The 27,891-nt window shown below is 40.3% G+C and overlaps 1 long non-coding RNA gene across 8 annotated transcripts in view; it reads left to right on the plus strand.

The window, feature by feature from the left end:
* The window catches only part of LOC123619225 (uncharacterized), a 45,760-nt gene extending 18,556 nt beyond the window's left edge, over window positions 1-27,204 (plus strand). For 2 of the 8 annotated variants that reach the window (XR_012501878.1, XR_012501879.1), the window contains exons 4-9: window positions 350-539; window positions 4,173-4,266; window positions 5,533-5,587; window positions 13,254-13,320; window positions 14,393-14,492; window positions 16,581-18,071. This is a non-coding gene — a long non-coding RNA (uncharacterized LOC123619225). Of the gene's footprint in view, window positions 1-349; window positions 540-4,172; window positions 4,267-5,532; window positions 5,588-5,721; window positions 9,599-13,253; window positions 13,321-14,392; window positions 14,493-16,580; window positions 18,073-24,964 lie in introns of those variants that run through there. The other 6 variants (XR_006727760.2, XR_012501881.1, XR_012501877.1 and 3 more) reach the window with 5 other exon arrangements.
* The last annotated feature ends 687 nt before the right edge of the window (window positions 27,205-27,891 follow it).

A 27,891-nucleotide genomic window follows, 5' to 3' on the forward strand; every position in this document is an offset into this window, starting at 1 on the left:
CCAGGATGACAGCCCAGACCTCACGATAGCTGATCAGACTCCACAGGATCCTGTTCTTTCTTACTTCTCCGATCTCATCTGCTCAGACTCTTTCTGGATCTCCCTGCTTTGGCTGCATCGGACTCTTTGAGCTCACTCATTTCTTGTGTTTATTGTATGTACCCCCACACTGGAATGCAAATTTCACCCAAGAAAGAGATTTTTGTCTCCTTTCTGTACTGCTAAGTCTCCAGATCCTAGAATAGTGCCTGGCACAGAGTGGGTATCTGACATACATTTGTTGAATAAATGAATTCATGCACAGGGTTTTTAAAATCTGAAAATTTCTCATAAAACATCGTGTTTATAGTTCTCCTTAAAATGTCAGAAGATTGGGCACCATGGGTTCTGCACCTTCCCAGGCCCACCATCACCTCAAGTGGAGCAGGGGCTTTCCTGCAGCTGATGGATGCCCTCCAGCCTCCCACCGTCTTTCATCCAGCTATGACGGTGCGTTGTCTGATTCTGCAGCAGCACCCACTTCTATCCCACTTGTGCTGGTAAGAGAACACTTTCTCATTTTCTTTCTTTTCAACAAAGATGATTTTCAAACTAGCAGGAAGGAAATTAAAAGAGAAAAAAAAAATTTCTCGGTGTCTGTTTCACAGATGCTCCAAAATTCATCTCAAGCCTCTCAGGCTGAACATCTGTGTTCTCTGTGTCTGCTTTCTAGGACCTACTTTCATGCTCTTTGTGAAACCTAGACACTGACATCTCAGTCATATTTTCAGCCTGAACTCTCTCCCGAGTTCCAGACTCAAATAAACAATTACTTTGTACAGAGACCATTAGCTGGGAGTTCTGAGAGACATCTCAAATCCATCCTATAAAAATGATCTTATCGTCTCCCTCCCTCACTGGCAACTCAAATCTCCTCTCCAGCCAAAACTCCATTTCCTCCAGGGTTTCTAGACATAAATGCCACCATAAGACACCAAGTAAATTTGGGCTGGACTTCGGCAGTCATTCTAGAAGTCCTCTACTTTTCTCTCATTTCCAACCTGACATCTCATTCAGCAAGTCCTATGAATTCAACCTTCTAAACCTCTCCTATTTTTTTTTCTTTTTTCCTTTACCATACCAATTTCTTTTTTTTTTTTTTTCCTTTGTCATAATCTGTTAAGTGATCTTCTGGCCTCAAGCAAACCCTATTCTCACCCCCGAGTCCATTGTCAATCGTGTTGCCAGCATTGCCATCTAAAAAAAAAAAAAAAAAAAAAAAAAAAAAAAATTATCTTAAATCCTATATAGCCTTGACTTTCCGTCGAATAGAATCCAACCTCCTGAGCATGGCATTCAAGGCCTCCAGGATCTGCTCCCTCTACACCCTCCCACTGATATCATTTCCTTCCTCTCCCCACACACCCTGTGCTAAAGCCTAGCTGAGCTGTTTGCTCTTTCCTAAGCTCTGTGCTCTTTTCACCTCAGCTGCTAAGCCCTTTACCTACGACTCTCTTATTTCAGGATGCAGGTTAACTACTGTGAGCTTGTGGCCTTCCCACACAGACATTTATAGCACTTTGTGCCATATTCTCTTACAACACTTTACAAAGGTCCGTAGTTACAGTTGACCCTTGAACAACAGAGAGAAATTGGTTCCAGGATCTGCTGAATGTTCCAAAATCTGTGGATACTCAAGTCCCACAGTCCACCCTCTGCATCCATGGTTCTGACTCCTGTATTTGACCATCCACAGATTCAACCATCATGTAATACTTGTAGTATTTATTGAAAAAAAAATGCCTGTAAAAGTGAACCCCTGAGGCTCAAACCACTGTTCAAGGGTCAATTGTCTTTTTTTATGCCACTAGACCACAGCCTCTCAAAGTCAAAGATTAAGAATTTGTCACCTTTATGTTTCTAGCAACTAACTTTATGTTTGTCTAGCAGTGGCTGACATAAAAAATATAGTCAATAAATAGGTGAATAAATGGATAAATGAGTGAAGCTGCCAAAGCAGAGATTTAATTCAAATCTCTTTTCTTTCATTAACACTCTTTGTCAAGGGGCTGTGGACACAGTAGCCACCATTTTATGGGCTTATAATAATATGATGTCAGATCACTTAGCTACAAATGAGGGATTAAATATCTCTTAATCTTTCCCAGGAACTGGGGTCTGGGTGTGGTACATTATATGCTTTGTCATGATATGTTACAGGGCTGTGCAAACAAGTAAACCCTTTGACCAGGCACAGAGCGGAGCAGAGCAGTTTTAGGAGAGCATAAAACTAGGATAAACTCAAGGGACAGAAAACATGACGTAAAGAAAATATACCAGCAAGAGAACAAACTACATGCCCCATTCAAGATGCTAATTCTTGTTCTATTTAAAATTTTCTAAAAGAGAAAGTTAAAACTACCAAGTCAGCCTTATCAATTCTGTGGTTTCTATGGTAAATAGTATGTTTTTCCACACTGTCAATTTCAGGTTCTTTCTCTTCCAACCTCTCATTAAAGAAAGATTCCCTGCCTCTGTGGAAGGAGCTCTCCGTAGAGCAATATGATGATTCCACGCCTTCTGCTGGCTGTCAGCTACTGGCCTCTCTTCCCCACTGCCCTTGATTCACTGAAGACTTTGGCATCCTCGTTGTCTTCTTTTCTATCCAACCTCGCCCATATTTCAGGATGATGTCATATCCATGTTTAACATCCTAAACACTTATTTCCTGGACGTAATCATTTCCAATGACTTCCCCACTTCACCCACCCATTCTCATAGACACACCCTGGAACTTGTCACCCAGAATTGCTCCAGATATGAACTTTTTTTTTTTTTTAAGACATCTGACTCTGAACATAACTAATCAGTTACTCACAAGCCACCATTCTTTGTTCTCCCTGAGGTCTCTAGTTCATAGGCTCCTCTACTTCCTATCGTTTCTCACCTCCTGTCTTTCATCCCTTCCTTTCTGATTGAGATTCTCTGATCCATCATTTCCCCCCTTTTTCTTTCCAGTGCCCTTAACTTTCTTACCCTCCTGTTCTCCCACTGGACCTGCCTGGCCAAACACCAAAGCTGGGTGGACCTCCTTGAAGCCCCTTTCTAAATCTTCAGGTCTTCTACTGGAGAAAATAAGACAGGCCGGTGGAAACTAAACCATCTGGACTGGACCTTCAACATTGCCTATGTTTTTCCATCAAATCTCTCAGTCTTTCTCTATCTCACCTATTTCACACTTTTTCCAGTTTTCTCAAATATCTACCCTTCCCTTCTGCCCAACACATTTCTCTTTACTCTCAATAGAGGATTTTCCCTAATTAGGGAAACACACTTCAAGATTGACGTCACCAGTGTTTTAAGAGAAGGAAGGCTTTGTCTCTTGAGCCTCTAGAAGCTCCTTGACCACAGTCTGCTCCTTCTCATTTCTCCTAACGCCTCCAGGAGAAGACCTCCCTTTGCTGCCGATCACCACCTGGAACACGTAGGCACAGCCTCCTCAAAGTTACGCTAGATTTCACTGAAGGGGTAAATGTAGGGCAGGCCACACTTTTCTTTCTTTCTTTCTTTTCTTGTTAAATTCTCCATCCATTTATTCTTTGCAACACTATCATGTAAAGCTATCCTGATGCATCAAACTTTTCTGATGAGTTACTGGTAGATCAAGAGATCCTATTGTGTAATGGGAAATTAAAAAGACAAGCAAATGAAAAACAAAATGATGGCAACCAAAACTCCTGGCTAAACATAATTGTAACCATAGTCCAAGAGAAAACAAGGGAAAAGGTCAAATTATTCACAAGAAGTGCCCTCCTGGACAGACCCCACTGAATGGCATCAGCCCCTGGTCCCGTAGGGCTGTACTTCAGTTTTACCACTTACTTTTGGAGTTTGCTCTAGCCATCGGATCACCAGGCTCCAGGAAATGCACATGTAAATGCAAAGGAGCAACAGTTAGGTCCAGGAGGGAAGAGACCAAATCTGTCTTGTTTGCTCTTGAAATCTAAGACCTAGCACAAAGCTTGAAAGAGAAGATTTCAGTAAATATTTGAGGCACCAGAGGAGAGAAAAGAGGAAGAAGATGTAAATGGAGACCATCTTGATGTTGACTCTGCCTAAGTCATATATTGGGTATTTTTGTATTTTCTTCGGACAAACACTGGCCATCTCTGACTTTATCTCCTTTTCTGTAGTCCCTCATATAGCCCCTTTGGAGTTCAAGTGGACCTTCTATAATGTCCATTTATTCTTGGACCTGAAGTTCTTGGTCTACCTATGACTAACAGAGTAAGTGCAAATCATGTCATGAATCTAGCATCCCTACAGAGTGCTATATTCTTGACATTTACCCATAAACATATATTTAATACTGGTTAATACATACTTTAGCAACAGGAGCCAATTTAATGTCAAGTCCCTCATAAATTACGTGGGTCACTCCCTCCCTGTTGTCATATATAAACACATCTTCATTAAAGAAGCTTACAATTTTGAGAAGCAGCAATTCTCACCCATCTCCTACCAAGCTAGTGAGGAGGGGAGAGGAGGAGTTGGTAACAGACTTATAAACGATAACAGAACCCTAAGCTCCTGATTCCAGACTGCTTGCTGTAACTGCAAGACCAGAAACTCCCACTGTGGCCTACTAGGACCTGTGCAAAAACAAACAAACAACTTTTCAGCTCAGAGAAATTAGCTGAGTCCAGCTCTGTAAGAGACAGAGATGCCGAGAATTACTTCCTTTAAATAAGGATATCCCTTCAAGACTTTGAGATTCTCAATATCTCTATTTTCTGATTATTTTACTCTCTCATACCTCAGTGTATCTGAAGTTTGGGGGAACACTCCTCCATTTTAAAGATCATTTTTGGCCTCAGTTCCACATGTGGCTCTTTGATGTTTGCTGTATGTTGTAATAATTGATTTGGCACCATTTCCGGATAATCAGTTGGGGGGGGCATTTTTTACTTTTATAAATAAATTATGTAACATTTTCATACAATTTGTGCATGCTATTATGAAAATATGCTGTTGGATTTATTGGGAAACACTCAGATTGTCATAATGTGAATCAAGGCGTTTCTTGGGCCAGCATCTCAGATCTTATACTAGGCTATTAATCTGAACAAGTGATTCCCAACCCAGTACTAGAATCCTTTTTCAATATCCAAACCTGGATGCTTGCATAAATAGTAGCTTTACTTTTCTTAGCCTCTTTGATTAAAAATATATATAGTGATTAAAAAGAAAGCTACCATGAATTTAGAAATACTTTAAAAGTAATATTAATTTTAGTTTATTAACTAATAGCATGCAATACTTTTTGAATATCAGTTTATTAATTTGTTTTAAAGAAAATGGTTCCACCAAGCCCAAAGATTCACAGACATCCTTAGCAAAGGTTTTAGTTAAAAGAAACCAGATCCCAAGCACGTCTTCCAGGCTTTTAGTTTTTCCACTGTATAGTGTCTGTTATGAGATGTCATATTGCTTTTAACATTTACATGGATCACCCATCATGTAACATCCCTTCTGGACCAATTTCTATTCTAGGTCCTGGACGAGGGCAGTAGGAACAAGTTCCACACATCAAGGTGCTTATGATATAGTAAGTATGATAAAGTAATGAATTTTTAAACAATGACTTAACACACCCAAAAGTAATTCTTTACCTTCAATGCGAATGTAATTTATCCATTTTTAAAAGCTGGTCATGTGTATTTCCCTTTCTCCACATTGCAGAGATGTACTACATACCTCCTTGTTGACAGAATCATTGGATAAAAGCAGTCAGAACCAAATTATAAAGATGCTATCATTATTTCAAATTCAGCGCCTGCTAAACCTTGCCAGGAATATGTTGGCCTCTGTGGAAGTCCCTGTAACCAAGCAAACATGATATTGCTATGGCATTGTCTCTTGGAACAAAATAATGCCCCAAGGTCTTGGGGAGTTGAGGCCACTCTGGACCTATAGATCAAATTGGAGTCTAAAGAAGCCAACCAGAAAGTACCCCAGAGGGATAGTATATGTTTATATACACACGGACGCACCCACAAATATAAACACTGGGTTCCCACTGTTAGTGTTCTAAATGTGTAACTTTTAGAACATCTTCTGCATCTTCTGCTGGGATGCCTATTTTTGTCTTTTGACAGAAGAGTAGAACTTCAACTTAAATATTTATTTTGGAAAACAAGATTGACTTATTTTAATAGTGCAAGCAACTGAAAGGAAAAGAAAACCAAGAGGTGGAAAGATTCATTTATTTGGGCGCGGGGGGGAAGCTCGAGTGTGGAAGAACCCGAAAGGGGACTGAACAAACATCAATAAGCAGGTTAGGAGGAAGGTGTAATTACAACAGAGTAAAAGCACTTTGATGTCCGAATATGGAAATTGCTTTTCAGACAAGAGTCCACGTGAACACACATTGCCAGAGCCCCTGTATTGAGGTTTGAAGCCTGTGTGAAAATGATGCCAGTAGGAAAGGGAAAAGAACATTTCTGCACAGCTGGAATTTCATTTCCCTTTGAAGCGAGATTCTCCTACTGCCTAAGCACTCCTGGCTTAGGTGCAAAGTCCTGGGCTTAGAATCAAGAAATGTGAGTGCTGGTATCAAATCTCATAGCAACGAACAGGCTCATACTAGGAAAAGCAAAGAATAATAGAATGACAGCCTTGGAAGAGAACTTCAAGTTTTTCTAAATCCATCACTTCACAGTGGCTGCAATGGAGCCAGGACCTGTCTATGCTGCAGTTTTCTGTTCTGTCAAATGCACTTATCACTTCCCCTGCTTCCATAATAGAATCATAGTGAGGATCAAATGAAATGGGAGGTTGGAGAGTGGGCTCATCCGCATCATCTCTTTCTTATCTGGATTCCTATGCTATTTGCTATTAGTTTCGTCATTTTTTTAAGTTTCCTTGACTTGTTAGCTACACTGCATTTGCCTACCTTTGATTTTACCTTGATTTTGAAAGCCAGGACCTATATGTTAAGAATACAGTGTATATTAAGCACATGAAGAGCCCGAATCATATTATTTGTTGACTGTATACTAACAACTGAAATTCACTATGTGGTTCCTAGGGCACCAGGCCCTGGGCTACTGTGTACAACAGTCCTTAGAAGTGGGTATCATTGATCGTCTTTTCCATCCAAGGAGACCGAAAACCTGAGAAGTTAAGCAGCTTCCCAAGAACACACAAATAAGAAGAGGTGGAGGAGGACCAGATTCAAATTTCTCTGGCTCCGGAGCCCTTACTCTTTTCATGCCAACAGGCCTGATTAAGTTTAAAGTCCAACAAAATTATGACAATCACTGCTTTTTCCCCAGGGACCTAGGAGATAAGTGCTGGAAAAATAAGGAGGAAGCAAAAGAAGAAAGATCCTTTTGATGTCATTGAAACCAGCGGTGAGAGAACTGGGAAACTGCCGTGGACCCTGTACTTCCAAGAATACTGCCCAGGAAATGTTATTCGTTATCTTCATCCCTTTCCCCAGCTTAGCTCCTGGCCCACCAGATAATCTCCTGCTCTTCTCTTCATATGCAAATGACGCAGAATTGTCTTTAAAAATTAGATTGCTTAAATTTAATCACTGTCCAAGTGTCTTCCATTTTATACTTTCAGGCCCTCTTGCCTCCACTCTCCCTCTCTGGTGGGGCAGTGCAGTGTGCTCAGACTGGGGCCTGACTCTCAAGATTTGATTCCATAATGAGTGGAAATCTACAAGCTGTGCCCTCAGGGAGCGCTTGAAGCCAGCTCTCTGCAGCTTCTACACTTTCAGGAGGCACTGGCCACCAAGGATACCTGGCACTGAAAACAACTGCAGTTTTCAACGGCAAATCCTCCAGGAAAAGACTGTGTTTATATCTTTCTCAGATTTTTCTACAATTTTTAACTCCTTTTTTGATGTATTCTCTCCCAAGTTTTTTTCTCTCATATGACTTTTACTTAATATTATATTGTGAACTTTCTTATTGGAATAAAAACTCTTTTAAAGTAGTTATACAATAGTCTATTTTTAACCTGTCAGTAATTTATTAATCATTCTCCTATTGTTGAATGCTTAGCTTATTTCCAGTTTTTCACTACTGTAAAAAGCAAAGATGAACATTCTCTATATATTTTCCCAGTATTTAAATTATTTCACTGGTGGACATTTATCCTTTACCTGCAAAAAGAAATCAATTCAAAATTGATTAAAGACTTAAACATAAGACCTGAAATCGTAAAACTTCTAGAAGAAAACATAGGGAAAATCTTCTTAACATTTACTTTGTCAAAGATTTTTGGATATGACACCAAACGCAAAGACAACAAAAGCAAAAAATAGACAAATGGGATTATATCAAACTAAAAAGCTTCTGCACAGCAAAGGGAATCACCAACAAAATGAAAAACCTCCTATGAAATGGCAGAAAACATTTGCAAACCATATATCTGATAGAGTTAACATCCCAAATACATAAGGAAACTTTTCAACTTGATAGCAAAAAACCAAAAATGTAAAAACGAGCAGAAGAACTGAACAGAAATTTGTGTAAAGAAAACATACAGATGGTCAACAGATATATGAAAAGGTGCTCAATATCACTAATCATCAGAGAAATGCAAACCAAAACCACAATGAGATATTTTCTCATACATCTTAGGATGACTGCTATCAACAAAATGAAAAATAACGTGTTGGTGAGGATGGTGAGACTATCAACAAAATGAAAAATAACGTGTTGGTGAGGATGGTGAGAAAAGGGAGCCTTTTTCACTGTTGGGAATGTGAATCAGTGTAGCCACTATGGAACACAATACGGAGGTTCCTCAGAAAACATAAAATGGTATGATCCAGCAATCCTGCTTCTAGTTACATGTGCAAAGGAACTGAAATCAATATCTTGAAGAGACGTCTGCTATCCGTGTTCAGTAAAGCATTGTACACAATAGCCAAGACATGGAAGCAATCTAAGTGTCCACTGACAGATGAATAGATAAAGAAAATATGGTATATACAATTTGCCCTTGAACAACAAAGGTTTGAACTGTGTTGACCCACTTATACCCAAATTTATTTCAATAAATACTACAGTACTACTACATGATCCACAGTTGGTTGAATCCATGGATGCAGAACCAAGGATACAAAGAGCCACTATAAAGTTACACAGGGATTTTTGACAGCACAGAGGTCAGCACCCCTAATCCCAGTGTTAGTCATGGGTCAACTGTACATGCAATGGAATATTACTCAGCTTTAAAAAAGAAGGAAATCCTACCACTTGCAACAAAGATGGACTCTGAGGATATTTTGCTAAGTGAAATAAGCCAGACACAGATGGACAAATACTACATGATACCACCTATGTGAGGGATCTAAAATAGTCAAAATCACAGAAGTAGAGAGTAGAATGGTAGGTGCCAAGGGCTGAGGGGAGGGGAAAACAGGGAGGTATTAGTCAAAGGGTACAAATTTTTGGTTGTACAAGATGAACACTTTTTACAGATCTCCTGTACAGCATACTGCCTACAGTAAACAATACTGTACTATCTACCTAAAACTTTGCTAAGATCTTATGTTAAGTAATCTTATCCCACACACAAAATAATAATAAACAGAGAGGACAGGAGAAGACTTTTGGAGGTGATGGATGTGTGTATGGCATAGATTGTGTTGGTGATGGTTTCATGGGTGTATACCGTTCTATCTCCAAACTCATCAAGTTGTCCACATTAAATATGTACAGCTCAGTCATACCTCAATAACAGGTCCATGTGGCTAGTGGCTACTACACTAGATAGTGCGCATATAGAACATTTCATCATTACAGAAAGTTCTGTTGGACAACGTTGCTCTAGAGTTTAGGTAGTTCAGAAGGCTCATTGTCTGGGAAAAACTCATTGTTTTCATGTACTCATCTTCACAACACTTCTGACACCAGGCATGTGGGTTTTCCACACCAAGAATTTCTGACCCTAACTCCCTGGAGTTCATGCAGACTCCACAAGTCAAGGGCTCAGTTACACAAGACTGCCCCTGCCCCTGCCCTTTCAGATGCCAATTGCAAGTAGTGGTTAACCACATCTTCTATCTGACTTAGCTACCAATCTGAGGTTCCCATGACCCTCTCCGTGGGTCAGTTATCAGTAATTTGCTAAAGTGGCTCAAAGAATCCAGGAAAATAATTTACTTACTATTGCTGATTTATTACAAAAGATATTTTAAAGGATACAAATGAGCAGGCAGAAGACATACCTAAGGCAAGGTCTGTAAGGGCCAACACACAGGAGTTTTTGTCCCTGCGGAGTTGTGGTGTGTCACCCTCTTGACAGTGATGTGATAACTGAGCTTCCAGTCCTTCCCCTCTCTGGAGAATAGGTGGGTGGGGCTAAAAGTTCCAAGCTTCTAACCATGGCTTGGTCTTTCTGATGACCAGTCTCCATTCAGTCCACTATGAGTCACCTCATTAGAGCAAGAGATGCTCCTATCACCTAGGCAACCAACGGAGCTAGGGGCTCTGTGTCAGATGCTCCTATAACTCAGGAAATTACAAGAGTTTTGCAAGGGTTTTGTCAGGAACGGGATTCAAAGACCAAATGTTAGCAGGAACCTGTGGCAGAGACCAATATATGTATTGCTATATTTCATACTCACAATAATGGCTCTGCAGTGGCCAATATTTAGAGATTTTATAATTAGAGATGAAAGATCCAATTTGCTAGGTATGAAGAAAGGGGACATGGTTCTCCTGTTTTCTAGGGTATAGTTAACTTTCTTTGAACATCAACTATTTTCAGCACATCTTTCTGTAAAATGCAATCTAGAATAAAGGCAAAGAGAGGCCTTCAATATTAAGATTTCTATATCTGTGAAATTTTTTTTTGGTTAGAGATAGATTAATTGTATGTCCCAATTTACCTGGGCAGTCCCAGTTTGCACCTGTTTTTCTTGATGCATAGTTATTATGAATTCTCTGTTTTAGTCTCAAAATGTCCCTGTTGGGATGATAAATTATTTGATCATCTTACTGATGACAAATTGAAATTACAATGGAGTAATCATAATTCAGGCATACAAAAATCAAGTCCAGGCAGTCATGGAGGATGTGGTCTCAGACATGTCTCTGCACCACTGAGAACTTGAACTTTCTTTGAACTGTACCAGATCCAAGGACACCATCAGCCGTATTCAGAACAACACCTGCCAGCTGCAACCTTATGGTCTCAAGGTCTTTCCTTGTAACTGAACAAACATTTTGGACCCCAGCAAATACTTAACAAGCACTCTTACTTCTTGCCAGCTCCAATTATAATTCTTGATAAGCAAACCAGATAACTAACGGTAATCTTGCGCTTTTGCGTTTTATAAGCCTCCCTCACTTTGTAGTCTGGAGGAACTCAATTCAAGTATGTCTTGAATCTTTACCTCCCAGACTGCAGTCCTAACAAAACCCAGATAAATGCCTTTTTATTTCAATCAAGTCTCAATTTCTCAAATTTGGTTCATACTACGTATAGTCTTGTGTCCTCCTTCCCCACTGAAACTTTGTAGATGGGCAAAACAAAAGCCCTCTGAATGCTGGTTTCCTGAAATCAGTTTTGCCCAGGTTCCATTCAGATCTATGGGCTCAAAGACTATAAAACTGTTTCCCATATATTCACTTACTTGCCAACTTACTTGTGACAAATTTCCACATGTATTTCTTGGACTTAAGGTATTTTCTTACGTATGAACAATCAGAGAGAACACTGTTGAACTAGAATGCAGAAAATATGTGAATAATTTGGGGATATGTAAACTACATCAAAAGCTTGCATATATTTATCTTCTGTATCAACAGGTTTCCATGAGTGTGCTGAGGGAATACACTGACAGAAATGTAGAAAGAGAATTACTTAGCAGAAAGAGAACTGATCTGGGAGGCAGAATATGTGAGGTTTTTTTTTGCTAATGTAGCCTCACATATATGAACTTGGGTTTCCACTTTTCACGTCTTGTCCCTGTAGATTTCAGTTTTTTAGAGGGAAACATTTGATGTAAATTTAAAGCATTCTTCATTTGAGCCAGTTTGAATTTCTAAACTTCTTTCAGTTCCTTCGGAATACCAGTCTGTCTCTCTCACTTCCTGACCTTTGCACATGCAGTTTCTTCATTCTTTAATTCTCAGCATATCACTTCCTCATGAAAATCTTCTCTGATCCCCTAAATCAGGTCAAGTGATCTCAAGGTCTCTATATCTTATCAAAGCACTGAGCTTTAATTTCTTGTTGAATGGTCAAAATACTCTTTGAGACCTTTAAGCTCTCTGAGAATAAAAACCATGTCTATTTGATTCGCTTTATAGCCCCAGCCCTAGAGCAGAATTCACATAGTTGATACGCAGTTATATCTGTGGAATGAATGAATGAGCAAGGCTGTGTGAAAGTCTTTGTATCCAAAGATATAGAGCCAAGAAAGACATGGTTCCTATCCTGAAGGAGCACACAGTTAAGGCCAAACTAGCATGACTTTAATACAAGCCAAATAAGTTTCAAAGAAGAGATACAAGAAAGAAATTCTGTAGGAATTCAGAGGGAAATGACAGCACATTAGAGTTAAGAAAAGGCTTCTTGAAAAAGGGAACTTTTACGATAGGCCTTAAAGGGAACCTAGAATTTCAACAGGCAGAGATAGTTAATAGACAGTTAACATTCAGTTTATTGTAAACCTATTATGTAAAGGAAGATATTGTTTGGGGCACTAAGTTTGTAGGAAGACAAATAAGACAAGGATCCTGCCTGAGAGGAGCCAGTGATCTAACTGAGAAACATATAAAAATTATATTAAAAGCTACGGCATGATGCAAAATGTATTCCATGTTAAAAACAGTGTAAACAGAGTGCTATGGGAGCTCAGAGGAGCAAGGTGGGGAGGTCAGACAGACAAGAGGGACCAGTTCTGACTGGGTCTGTCTCTTCCACTAGGGTGGAGAACAGTAGAGCAAAATCCTGCAGCTGTGGATTTTAATGAACTTCTTGGAGCTTGCCTTTGTTTCTGTTGTTGCTTGGCAACGCTCATGCTGGCTCATGAGATGGTCTCCATTGGGAACAATTTTTTTAAAGGCTAAACTTTAAATACCCCACTTACACACAGACTACACCTGTAAAATTTCCCTCCAGATAATTGCCTACTGGGGCAATGTCCTTGGCCATGTTAAGAGCATTTCATTCAGATCTTACCTTCCCTATATGTTTGCCATACCCTCATGGAGTAACCACTGGACTCTTTTTAACTTCAGTAACTCCTGGGGAGATCTGAGCTGGTTTCTTCCAAAGGGAGCTGTGACTGGTTAGAACGTATTTCAGGTAAGATCTATTTATTTCCCCCTTTCCCTCTTGGACTCTCACTCTGGGAATTATAGGCTGCACTGCTCTGCAGAGTCCCCGTGGTGTATGTGTCAAATGGCATGCCCAACCCAACTGGCTGCCTCAGCCCTTGGGATGCTCCAAGGTTGCTCAGCAGCAGCCTGGGGGAGAGAGGGGTTATTTTGTCTTCAATTAACCTGAGGCTAATACATGGATTCTAATTCCTGCGTGGGATCACATGCACTGTGTCCGTGTTAGTGTCCATGGAACTGAGTAGAACCCTGCAGGGGCCTCCTCAAGCACAAAGGCCCCCTCCAGGTCCCTTATCTCTTATTTGTAGAAAAGCTGAAATCCCCCAGGCCTCCCTGAGTCACAAAAGAGCAGGCTCAAGCAGCTAATGATTAGGACAATAGAGTCACAGACTCACTGTCTGATGCACACTTCTGAGTTGTTTTGTGGATACTGAACTGCCAACAGAGGGAAAAAGCTAACTGCATGGTGACCAGACTGCAGCCATGAAAGCCACTCCACCTTGAGCAGTACTGAAATGGCTAGCACATTTCCAAGAACTGGTCTTAAGGGCATGGGACTAACACTATTGCGCATAATAACCTAAATCTTTGTGGGGAGCAAAATAATTATAGCTTGCTCTACCCATATATATAGGCAAGAAACTAAAACTGTCAGCAAAGAGGTGCTTCAAGCCCGTGTTGTTATCTTTCACTCTAAGACCTAGACACCCTTTCTCAGGATGAAGAAGTTACAAAAGACTGATTTTCGTCCCTAATCCCATAGAAATGAAATGACACCCGATTGGGGATTTGTAAGCAGCTCTTTGCAGAAAACCACCCTCAGCAGGATACCCTTTTTTTTTTTTTTTGTCACTTTTGTAAAGCTATATTGTCACTAACTTTAAACCAGGAACCCCTCTGCTGTACTCATCTCCTGCCCAAGCACACCTTTAAATCTTTTGATCACACAATCCCTTGCCTAACATGTTGGTTCTTTCCATAGATCAAAGGCGTGAAAATAAAGAATAAATAATTAACAGGTGACCAAATCTTTTCCCTAGGTTTCCCCCCAGTAATCTCATGAACAGACTGTGTGAACAAGACGGCATCTAAAGAAAGATCACAAGGAGTCAAAAAGCCTGCAGGCAGTGGGAGACAGCTGTGAGTCTGATCCCCTATCTCAATGATCAACTAAGATTACTTACCCTTTTCCTGTTAGAAACTTCCAAGTCAAGCAGAATCTTCAGAGTTGGTATTGGGACATGAGTCTGCCGTCTCCCTAGACTGCCAGCTTCTGATTAAAAGCAAGTATCCTTTCTACCAACAATTCCCTCTCAGAATTGATTTCCAGCAGCTGGACCTGAGTTTGGTAACATCCAGGGGGATTGGAGCATCAGTGTCAATACAATTACTGACATGACAATTCTGGGGGGGTCCCCTGAGTCATCAGCATCATGGCCATTAGTTGTGACCACAGACCCCTACTACAGACCACTGAAGATATAAGGCCGGTATTAACATTTTCTATAAAGTTTTTGGATACATCAAGTCCTGTACACTGTTCTGTGGTTTATAGAATCCCACCACATCCACCCCCCCCGCCCCCACCGATATTTCTGAAAAGATGGGAAAGCTGGCAGGGAACTTGTATTTTTCTTGGAAGGGGGTGTCTTCTAGAAAGAAGGAACATTGTTAAATTAGTAATTGATCTGGGGCCACAGAATGGTATAATGAGACAAGAGATCATCTCTAAATGCCCAAATCCGTCTAGTTCTCACTAAGGAGAGAAATGTAATTTACACAAACGCCAGGTGACAGCACCAACGCTATCATCCATGCTGTCAGCACCTCCTGACTTTGCAACCTCTCCCCATTCCACAAAACTGTGTCTGTTTTGCAGATGAATTCTGTTGCAAAATCTGGAAGTGTTATTTTAGAGCAGGAAGGACGATATAGTTGCTAAAAGACACGAAAACATTCATTTTCTTGTTAACTTAAGCATAGCTAAAGCAAAGTCAAAATATAAAACATTTCAGAGCAAAAATAGTGTCCTCTTCCTGTCTCCAGAATTCCTGAGTGTGACCAGCCCACCCAAAGAGAATTATGCTGAGCAAGTCCTTTGTCATTTGTAAACCAGATGAAAATCTGTGGAAAAAACAACTTTCCCATTTAAAAAAACAAAACAAAACATCTGTGACTCTCATGGCTTACTCATGGGGCGGGTTTGATTTTTAATTTGTAGTTCTTTAAAATAGATACACCAATATCCATGCCTGAGAGGAAACATTTTCCTCTGCCCTTCCTGGTTCTTCTGGCTGGTATAATTAATAGAAGAAAATCAAACTTAGTCTTGTGTGGAAGGGGATCCTTAAGAATATGAGGCCCCAAAGGGCAGTCAGGCAATTCAGGATTATAGGCTACTCTGAGCTAAGGGAAGGGGGCAGGGACCTGGGAGAAAGACAATTCAGCAAATGTTTAGTAAACAAAAGTTTAACCGTGCCACTTAAAGGAGTCTTTCTTGTGTAAAACAACATTATCTTTGATGGCAGCTCTCTTCTGAATTCTTTTAGACAGTTAAGGGGGAGGTGGGGGGAAAAAAAAAACTTCCAGACTCTTCTTTCTTAAAAGTAATCAGCCTAAAATAATCCTCATGCCAAAGAGACAAATTTTGCTGTGGCAAATTTTGCTCCCCTACATCCAGAAGAAGATGAGTAAGGAAAAAGAAGAGAGAATTTAAAGAAAGAAATGCACACCCATATGATACCTATATAAATGCTTTATGAATTTATGTTTTGAAATCAGCAGTCATTGCTAGAAAGCTGAGAATCTGGTTACTATTGACTCTGAGCCATAAAAAAAACACTGCTGACCAAGACCCACATCCTTCCATTTCACTGATTCAGTTAACATTTTTCTCTCAACTGGAAATATCTTACTATGCATCTGGGAAATCCCTTACCACAATATTTGAAGCGCAAAGATCTAGAGAGGGCAGATTTTGGCTCAAAACAGCCCCTTAAACCAGGCATCTCATAGTGGCTCAGCCGATGCTGAAGCCAGTGAATTCTGGGCACGCTCATGCCTCTGGGACATGCCAGGAATATTACAGGAAAGAAATATGGGTTGCTGTGAAGGATTCTGTGAAGCATCCTTGTTGCTTACGGGAAAGTGATTACAAAGTGTACTTTGCTGGGTACATGTCACGCTCATCTGAATAACTCAAACCTTTATGTGCTGTCTTTTTTACAGCTATGAGGAAGTTAAAGGAGAAATAAAAGGCATGTACACAGATAAGAACTAAGATACCGCTGAGAACATTACCTGCCATCACTGTTCTTGGGATTGGAGATAATTCACAGGCAATCTCTATCAGACTAGTCATCATTCTGTTCTTTTTCCTTTTGTGCTCTCCATTCTTAGACTGTCCTCTCCCTGTGCCCGCCACCTTGTGAAATCTCATAGGAACATTCCCTTTTCTGCATATTTCTTTCCAGCATCTGAAGAGTGTGGCTTTTGCTCTTGTTAGCAGGCTTGTTCTTGCCACAGCTTCACATGGGGCAGGATCTTGTGAAGAATGGACAGAAATGTCTGAACTTAATTCTCAACTACGGCACCAGACGTTTCTGGGTGTCTTAAAATGCCTTTGGCTGAGCTCCAGGCATGGCTGGTGGCACCAGAACTGGAAAAGTTCAGCTATATTACCTTTCCAGGGTCACAAAGATAGGTTTTTGCTGTGTTCTAAGTCCCCCTTGAAAGAAAAAAAAAAAAAAAAAACTGTTTTTCTCCTGAGGTTTGAGCCTCGGTAGAACTCAGCACATGTAAAATAATCATGCCAATTCTGGGTGATCTTCTTTCACGAATCCTACTGACCTGTGGGAGCACCATGTCGCTTCTGCTCCATTCAGAACTGGGCTAATGTGGGTCTTTAAAACTGATAATATTCAAAATTCTTAGGCCTGCTCAATGGAAAGAGGCAATCAGTAAGTGTACATTTCGTGGCTAAAACCCCACCTCCTCCACAAAGCCTTCCAGCTAAAACTGTCTCCTTCTCAGCCCTGAATTTCCATACATAGCAGTGACATTCAACCAAAACAGCTCTGACCTTTCGCTTAGTGATTCTACTACAGTGTCTGACCTCTCCAGGTGGATTTTGGATTGTGAAAGGAAAGAGGCTTTGTTTTAGCTTTCCCTTTATGTCCTGGTAATGCCTGCTTCAATAAAGTTGTATTAAGCTGTCATTAAATATTTGCTTAACAAATAAAAGATTCTTCCTCCCTTCACCTCTTCCAACAGTCCCGTTAGACTAAATTGATTCCCTCAACATTTTACGTGCCAAAGTCTTTTGGGAGAAAAAAACAAACAAACAAATAAGAAACCCACAGGCCCACAATGGTGTCACTAGCGCCAATGCCCAGGACACCAAACCTAGTCTTTATACCTGACTTAATTGCAGTTTTGACCTCCCCCAGAAACATAGTCTTAATCAGCCATTCTGGAATTTTCTCATCAGCCCCACTGTGGTAAATCTGTTATGTGGGCCCTCTCCATTCCCTCCCACCCAACCCAGGAAGAAGCAATCTAAGTGAAAAACCCCTGGCATTCCCTCCCTGCCCCGAAAGCTGTCCTGAAATGAAAATATTTTCTTTGCTTCCTTGTCCCCACATTTTTTCCTACACAAACCTTCCATTTTGCAAATCTCCTCAGAGCAAACTTTTAGTTACTGGATTCATGAGTCACTTAATAAAGCCAATTAGTTTTTCAAATTTACTCAGTTGGATTTTGTTTTTTTAACAAGTCCAAGTATTGCACTGTTTTTGCGGTTCTGTTCGTTAATCTTCACAAGACTGACTGGAGTAAGTGAGACAGGCAGCATCTGGGAAAGACTGGCCAGTAACACTCTTACCAGGGGACATTCCATTTGCTGTCACCACTCTCATCCTTCAACCTGGCAACAACCTTCAGAGGAAGGGAGGGGACAGGACATGTTTTCCAGCCACACTGTCATTGAAAACAGTGCAAAACAGATAAAATAGTGAACTTACATAAATTATAATTAAAATTGGGATGAAAAGCTTGTGAAATGATACTCTTCTCGTGACACTTTGATGGCAATTTTAAAGGTCATTCTCATTTACAAACTGAAAGGAAATCTGGCCAGAAAAACAACTGTGACCAAGTCTAAGCAGACCAGACATAGGTAGTTTGTCCTAAGTGTGACTCATGTGCTCACTCTTCCATACCCACCCCTCTCCTGACCCCCTGGCCCAATTCCACTGTGTGTTCCACCACAGACTGGCCAGTTATTTACCATTATTCCTGACTTCAGAAAGTATGTTACAAACAAATGCAGCTTGATATCTTTTCCCATGTGGGAAAAAAATCCTTTTAAGAAGATGCAGAAAAGCAGTAATGAGAATCAGAAATGCATTGTTAGTGACAGAAATTCAACCATTAATTAGCCCAGTACACGTTTAAAAAAAGTGTTTTTGTTTTTTTTAATTTAAGGGTAAGCAACTACTGACATTAAGTATTAACAAGGTAGGCTCAAACTGTAATAATGTTACAGAAAAAAATGGCCTCTGCACACCAAAAGGTGAGTTCAAACTCTGAAACAGAGTTTGAGAACCAAAGGAGTGACTTTATATTGCTTTGCCGGGCAAAGGAGAGCCACAAGAGGTTAATACTTTAATAACTGTGAATCCACCTTGGGGTTGGGGCTTGGTGATTATATAGGCAAACAGGATGGAGCATATCGGTGATAACCAACAATAGAGACTTTTACAAAAGTTTATCTCATGTCACCAGAACTTTTGGTGGTTGTTGCCCAAGGCCTTGGTGTTATCTGGTCTGATCCCTCTGGCTCTTGGAAGATCTGACTGTTCCTTGGTTATTGTTCTGTGACCTTCTTTTTGGAAAACAGCTCCTGGGTACAAATTATTTAGGGTAGGACGTAAATCATAAGGTTGGGATTGCTAAGCACAGAGTCATTCAGGCAAGTTAAATAATAGCAGTAACAAGGAGAAAAACACGTTAGTCAGTCAGACGTAACTCAAAGCAAGTTAATTCATTACGATAAATTCCTAGAGCTGCCTTAGCATCAGGGAAGCCATTTTGTGACTCCTTCACTAAATGTCTTGGGCAGATATAAGAGGTCAAGTATTTCTGCACAAAGCACTTAAAGTTGTTTTAAGGGGTGAGATCATCTCACCCACCTGTTTGGTGATCAAGTATCCTGGGATGAAAACAGCTGAGGGTCAGTAATAAATATTTCCTAAGACTGTGATGATATTTATACTTTAGAGGTCTGGGTTTGCCTGGAAAGGAACTGCCAAATCCATTAATATAAGGAAGTAGGGTACTTCTAAGCTTTCATTTTATAAAAGAACTTTTAAGTGTGTTCCACAGCTGGCCAAGTGGCCTTGCTCTTCCCAGTCTACCTTCTACTCAAGGCCCTCAACTTTTGGTTGTTTCTGCCACCCTATACTGACCCCAACTTGAACTCTATGCCCTTTCATTTTGGCCAAATTGAGGACACAAACTCATTTCCCTGTTTCTCCCTTAGCATGGCTAAGACAGAATGAAACTTTCACAAAAGCTTTTCTAAACACCAATTAAAACCAGAAAAGAAAGGAAACCTAAAATACATAAGTACATGAAAACTCTGTGGTATGTAAACTACAATTTTCTCATTTTAGATGTGCTGATGTTGACCCAGGAGTTATAGACCTTGTCCTATTTTACACCCTGTCTGAGAAGGCTTTACTTAACTGTAAATGGCTGGCATACATTTACAGCCTTCTACCTGTGTTCTGACGTACAACGTGCTGGCCCTGCTTCCTGTGCAAGACATCATTTGAACATGCTGATTTCCTTCTAGACATCTTGGCTAAACTGTGGTCAAAATCAAGTGAGATGGGCTTCCACTAGGTCCCAGGGCCTTCCCCTTCATCTCGCCCAAACACTGACAGGGCTTTCTTCTATGTTCTGATCAATGCCGGCAGCAAAACTTGCTCCCCTCAAATGGTCTCTCTAGCATGAAGATTAATTTAGAATGATTATTTTTAAGAAACAGAAGACTTGGGAAGTTTTTCTTGTTACCACCTCTCCCTTAACTGCCTCAAAGAATTTAGATAAATGATCTGTTCTTGGGATACACTTTTTACCAGAGATATCCACAAAGAAATTGGGCTAGGTGTGGTGGAGACGTATCAGAGTCCACTCTGTGTGCCATTGTCTCTGCACAGCCCAGCAAACATTTGTTTATCAAACATCTGCTTTTTCATCTCCATATGAATTGCCTTCCTCCCCTTTGAAGTCCCAAAACCACGACCCCCAACATCCTCTTTTGTCTTTAGCTGAAGATGGTATTTAAAGTGAGGGCTTAGGCCATTTTGGTGAGTTACTCAGTTTTCCTGGGTCTCTCCCATTTATACATGTTATTAAACCTTTGTTTAATTTTCTCTTATTAATGTCATGTCAATTTAGTTCTTAGACCAGCCAGAAAAACCTAGAAGGGTAGATGAAAATTTTCCACCTCTACACAAAGAAACACAGACTTAGTCAAGTGACTGATGCCCTGAATGGCCCTGCTCCTTAGGTGAGAGTCTCCCATGCCCACACACCAGAAGATGCCTTCATCCTGTAAAGATTCAATGATACAAAATACCATCAATGATTAATTAACACAGCACTCCCATGTCCATACAGTGAGAGTGGGTAAGGAGGTGAGGGCAGCTCAAGAGCTGTACCTTCCCCCATAAAAATAAGGATAAGCTATTCCCCTCTCCTGAATTAACACTGGAAATTACCAAGATTTTTCTTTCCCTGTAGCTCCTCAGTGGGCTCATGTCTCTGAAAGAGTAGGAAACTAACAAAATGGCTTCCCTGATGCTAAAGCTGATTCATTCTGACTTAAAATTCTTGCAACTTATTTTTCTCTTTTCTCTGACAAATGCCAATCTCTGCTTCACTTGCTCAATTGCTTTTGAGCTTAACAGCCCCCAACGTGCCCATTACACTCTCCACCCCCTATACGCTCTTTACCCAGAATAGCTTATCCTTTAACTCAGAAGCTGTGTTCCAGGAAGGTGGTCACAGGCTGATAGTCTCAGAAGAATGAACAGACCCTCCTGAGCTTCTCTGTGACGTCAGGTGGATTTATCAAGATTCATCAAGAATACAGCACCCTGGGAAACATCCTGATTATAGTTTCCTTTCTGTTCCATCTGTTTTTTCTGTAAAACCTCAGGACACCAAGCCCAAGATGGATTCACAGTCACTAAGACATCAGCCTGCTGTGACTCCCCATTTGCCTGGGAAAGCAACAAAGCTACCCTTTTCTAATTCTCCCCAAACTCTGTCTCTGAGTCTCAATTTGGCCATCAGGATACAGAGGCCAGTTTTTCAGCAACATCATTAGAGTGCTTATTGAAGCAAAGAGGCTTGATGACTTTTCCACCACTATACTTTTTATATAAAATGACTACTACTGATTTATTTGTATAAGATTTCCATCACTAAAATCTTTCCTTTACTCTAGTCTCATGAAATCAGCTTTCCCAAACCTACACAGGAACCTGAATTTATCTGAAAAGGTTTCATGAGCCTTTGCAAGGAGAGTGGAGTCAGTCAGAAGAAACTGGGCCTGCAATGGACAAGCTGAAGTTCCAAAAATAGAGAATTAGCTATTTGGTCATTAATATTTGTCATTGTAAGTTCAGTCATTCTAATTGCATGACAAACCTCAGGAAAATAATGAGTAGGAAAAGGAACTGCTGACTTATGGCAGGACCTTCCTCCCCTTTAAAAACAAGGATGAATGGACTGAATCAAAAGGCTCCACTTCTCACTGGCTTCTGAAGCCTGAGAAAAGCAGGATATGGACTTCTGACCTCCTGACTCTACCGAATTCATAAACATGAATTCAGACAAAAATGAAGTGCTTTCTATTCACTGGAAAACAAAAGAGCTCTAGAAAGCATTTGTTGCTCAGCTCTCAAATATCTAAGTAAATTCAGGAGGGTTTATTTGGAATAAACTATGCCTACACGAATAAAGCTATCAATTTGGAATCTTCCTGCCACCCACCTCAACCTTCTTAACCAATAGGATTTGCTCTAGTTTGTTCTTCCCTGCCCTTGTGCTGAATTTTATTCCCAGCCTGCTACTTAAGCGTTCAGTTTCCTTCATCCCTGCTACTTAGTTACTACCTAAAAACAAAAACAAAGACAAACAAATCAAAAACATCACCTCTGTTTTCCCATCAAAATAAGCCAAGCCACTCCAACTCTACCCTCCATCATCAGACTTTCCTACAAGGACCAAACCCATAGCTGGTCTTGTTGAACAGGCTCACCCTGATTGCCTCTTATCTTAACAGAAACCTAGCTATCATGATGTTGTTTCATGCCCAGCTTGCTTTTCCTTGTGAAATCCCCACCTTCCACTCCCATCTGTTTTATGATAGAAGAGAAATTTCTATCCTGTCATGCCATTCAACCCATTCATCTATTTTTATTAGAAGTCTTGCCAACCCTTGATCCTTACATTTACTTACTTCTGGCATGTAAATTTGCTCACTGTCCACATGGCTTTTAGGGATGACATTTGCTCTCCCATTTTTCTTCTCCATCCAGATTCCTGCTACTTTCATTCACTTCATGAACTAACACTTTTAAAACATCACCTATGTTCCAGGTCTATTTGTTTCTACTGTGTTGTCCTCTTTGACATCTTTATGCTGCAATTCCTATTTCTCCAGCTCTGCTGATCTTCATCAGCTCTGCACTTCTGACTATGTCTACACTCTGACCCTAGTCATCCCAAAACTCCTGAACTCCATCTCCACACTCTCCCATTGAACCATTCCCTTGCTTTCTTCTATCTTTACCCACACATGTTCCATTTTCCTATATGCACTAAGCCAACTGTTCACTCTCACTAGAATCTCTCAATCAAAAATTTTTTCATTCAATCTATTATAATTATACAATTCCCAATTTTACCCTGAATCTAGATATTTCAATAGCTCCTGATAATCCACCCATTCATTCATTCTTCCTACAGATACATTTTAAACATTCACTATGTGATAAGTACTGAGATATGATTGAGGAAGAAAATACACATGACCTCTGCCTTCATGGAATTTGCAGTCTAACAGGAGAGTAAATGAACAAGTGCGTAATTACAAAATAAGTTGAGATCTATGAAAGGTACTAGGAGAAAATAATGAGGGATTCACTTTAGATTGGGAGGGTCATGGAAGTACTGTCCGAGGAAATAGAAAATGAAGAGGAATAACATGAATGTAGGACCTGAGATAGGAAACTGTTGGGTGTATTTGGGGCAAGGCCAGCATGGCAGGAGCAAGCAAGAAAGTGGGTCCAAATGAAGTTGGAGGGTTAGATAGGAATCAAGTCATCCAAGATCTCGTAAACTGTGTTATGGTGTTTGAAATATGTTCTAGGTGCAGTGGAAAGTCATCAGGAGTTTTAAGCAGATTAACATAATAAGCTTTGCATTTTAAAAAGGTCTCTGGGTTTGTTCAATGCAAAATGAATTAAAGATGGCAAAAATAGAAGTAGGAAGAACAGTTAGGAGGCTATGATAGTTATTATAAATCAGAGATAATGATCCTTGGACTAGAGAAATGGCAGAAGAGATAGAAGGAAGAAATATTTAAAATAGATTTTGGAAGTCAAATCAACAGAATATGAAAACAGATTAAACTGAGAATCTGAAAGCAGGGAAGAAATCAAGGTGATCCCTAAGATTCTCACTTGGGACCTAGATGGCTAATGATACTAACGTGGTCATGAAGGAAAGAAAAGAGATTTGGTAGTGTTAAAAAACAAAATTCAACTGAGCAAATTTGAAGATCTGATAGACTTTATTGAACGATTCATGAATCAGGCAGCATCCCATCTAGAAAACAGAAAGAATCTCTAAGAAGATGGATGGGACCAGGACATAAATAAAGGATTACTTCAGGCAAGGTCACCTTCCTTTGGAGGAAGGTAGGGTTCTATGTAGCAGATTACCTCACTAGTACAGACCAGGAATTTCCAGACTAACTGGTTAAAAGTCACATTCCTGGGAGAAGCTGAAAACACATTTAGGTTAAGTATCAAGACATGATTTGCTGATGTGGGGCTTAGCACAAGTAACTCCATTTTGTGCCTACTGTTTCTTTTAAACAGTAGCTATGGGTCAGACATGGCAGACAGAGCAGGTAAAGAGCTCCTGTTGGTACACATTAAATTTGAGATGACTACAAGATTTCCAAGTAGAGATGTCAAGCAGGCGGTCCTGCCCGCCCGCATCATACCTCCCCTGCAATTTTTCAACTCGGGAATACATTTAGTATCATCTCTTACTCAGTACTTGAGCACAGGCTACAGTACTCCTGAGGAAATACCCAGACCAGGAAAATCTGACTCACTGGATGTGTGGCAGAGGTGGCTGACTGCCCACCAAAGAGCTGGAATCCCCTCCTTTCTTAGAAAACAGCTTTAGCTGTGAAGCATCTGCTCAGACAGCTTTAAAGACAAGGTGATACAAAAATAGGTGAAGGAGAGGTGGTTAATACACGGGTCCCCCTTCTTTATATTCTCTCTTTTGCCTCCTGACAGTCTGATGAAGATGAATAGGGTGACTTTGGAAGCCATCTGTTGAAGACAATGGAGACACAAGAGCAGGAGCCTGAGTCCCCAGGTCACTATCTGGAGGAAAACTGACCAGGGACAACCTTTTTGGACTTTGCAAAATGAAGAAAGAAGCTTCAGCTGCATTAAACCACTGAAATTAAAGAGCTTATGTGTCATAGCCTCTAGCATACCTTCACATATTTAGCTAACATCCATTTCCCACTGGACTTCAATTTTTGCTTAAACATCTTTTGTATCAGGAGTTACAGTGGGATCTGACTTATATATTTTTGTAGGAACTCTGGGACATTAAGACAGACCATTTAGTCCCTCAGGGTAAATGCCACAGCGATTGACGGAAACTGAGAGTAAGGTTCCTGGATGCCTAGGTTTAACACCTACATTAAAAATCATAATAATAATTCAGACTGCCCAAAAACAAGATCCTACTGTAGGGCAGAGGGAACTGTATCCAATACCTTATAATAGCCTATTATGAAAAATAATATGAAAAGGAATATATGTATGTATAACTGAATCACTATGCTCTACACCAGAAATTAACACAGCATTACAAACAGACTACATTTCAATTAAAAAAAAAAAAAAAAGCTGCCCAGAACATTGCCCACAGACAGAAAAAAAGTTCAAGTTCGGTCAGAGGCTGGATATAACACCAATATCCCTCACTCCAACTCAGTCTATAGGAGAATTTGATCATAGACAGAAGGACATAGATCTTTTTTAAAAAGCAAGGCTACCATTTAGTAATCAAAAGAAAATGATTGCTTAGAGGCTGGATTATCTGAATTAAATTAGACTAAAAGACGTGACACTTCCTGTGGACATATTCATCCACTTGGAGTGGATGGAGCAGATCTCAGTGGAGGGGTTATTGACGAGAAACTGCATGGAGCAGGCGCCCCTGGCAGGGTGGAACCCCGTATTATAGTAGAATCGACAGAGTGGTGACCACCCACGAGGGAAATCGGAACCAGCACTGGTGGGTAGTGGTCAGTGAGTAACAACAGGAAAGAAAAACAGCCAAGGAAAACAGTGACACAGGGAAAGTCACCCAGAACCCTCTGTGTGCATCCCCCGCTCTGTCCTGACGGCCATAGTACAGTTCCTGATAGGCCGTGGTTGGAAGCAACGCAAGAGGGAGAGAGAAGGGGTGGGAGGAAAGCAACTTTATGGAGCCAAAAGTTAAAAATATTTGGCCGACTCTTTTCTAGGATCATACTTTCAATCCTCTGTCTCTTCATCTTTTTTTCCCCTGTAATTCATCTGTTTTTAGAGACAAAAGGTATGCATTTTTCTTGAATCATCTACTTGGTCTCTAAGGTACAGCCCCCAGCAGACACGCCGTGACTTCTTGCTGTAGAATGTGGATGCCACAGCTCCACGTCTCTCACTCAACCCGCCCTTGGACAGCCTCCCATCCCGCTTGACGGAGGTGGAATGCGTTCAGTGTAACCCCACTGAATTAATGCCTCCGATTATCCCTGTCTGTAACCATACTCCTGTACGTCAGGCTTAGCGCACATGAACGCATTTCTCTTATTTCCCTTCTCTGTCTTCCTTTTGGACCTTGTCCCTCCGTTATACCCTGTCATTAACTTTCTTAAGTTTAAAACACTCTATGGCCTGAAATCGATTTTTCTTCTTCCTTTTGATATAAAACTCTTCAAGTGTTGCTTTTATTTTTCTTTGTAGACCTAGAATGGAACTGCTTAATCCTAAAAAGGGTGTCTATTTTCCTGATAATGATGCCATTTTCAGGTGATCTTGAAATTCTTTTTTTTTTTTTCTTTTCAGTCTCCCTTTCCCATTTCACTGCCTACAATTCACAATACAAAGTCACTAACCCCATACAGTGGTCACTGAGTTGGTTATTAATTCATGCTTATTTATATCTAGTTATTAGTCACATCAGTTGTCTCATGAACTGTTGAAATAACTTTGTAAGAAGTTTCCTTCCTCCCTTCTGTCTCAAGGAATCATCTTCTAGGCAGGAAGCTAAAGTAATCTTTCTATATTGCATATCCGATCATATTCTTTCTCCTTTTTAAATTAATGATTCTCTGTAACCTAGGGTAAATTCCAAACTTCACACTTATAAAAGAACTTTATTGTGGCATCTTTCCAATTTTATTTTCTGACATGTCCCGCCTGCAAGTTTCACGTTGCTCATTCTATCCTTGTCAGACCTCTTATACATCCATATGCACATCACAGCGCTCTGTGCTCACCGCCTTCTCTTAATGGGACATCTGCTTTGCCCCACCGCCTGCCAGGGTAACTGACAAACCGCCACATATCCATGGGCACATCTGCGAAGCCTGCTTTTCACTTTTTAGAATGCATTAAGTGTTTTCTACTATATATGTCGTGTCACAATAGTTATTCAGTATAATCGTGGCAAGACCAGAGCACACCTGAGGAGGGTTCACCACCTTTCAACTGCACTAGGTACTGGATCTCACCAGGGTGGTGGCTGGACCGTTCTTAGAGCCATGAGTTTTCTGAGCATCCTGGACAGGAGTTTGACATGTTGTGCTTTAATAACTGATACCAGCTTATATTGGTTTTATTTTCATTTCAGTCCAATACTTACTTAGGAAAATGAGGTAAATAATAATAAGAAGAAAATGCATACTTAAATTATGTTAAAATTTATAACACAGGATTCATGAATCATAATTAGCATTCTCATCATCACCATAGCTAACGTTTATTGTTTACAATATATTACACGCTGTGATAAGTACCTTATATCCATTTCATTTCATCCTCAAACTATTTAATTCTACTCTCACTACCTTGTTTTAAGTTACCTCCCACCCACTCCTACCATTTCCAATCACCTTTACCCATTACGCTTCCTCTTCTTTCCCAAAGTAACTTTCACC

The sequence above is a fragment of the Camelus bactrianus genome, chromosome 23, assembly GCF_048773025.1.
Source record: "Camelus bactrianus isolate YW-2024 breed Bactrian camel chromosome 23, ASM4877302v1, whole genome shotgun sequence".
NCBI classification, from domain to species: Eukaryota; Metazoa; Chordata; class Mammalia; order Artiodactyla; family Camelidae; genus Camelus; species Camelus bactrianus.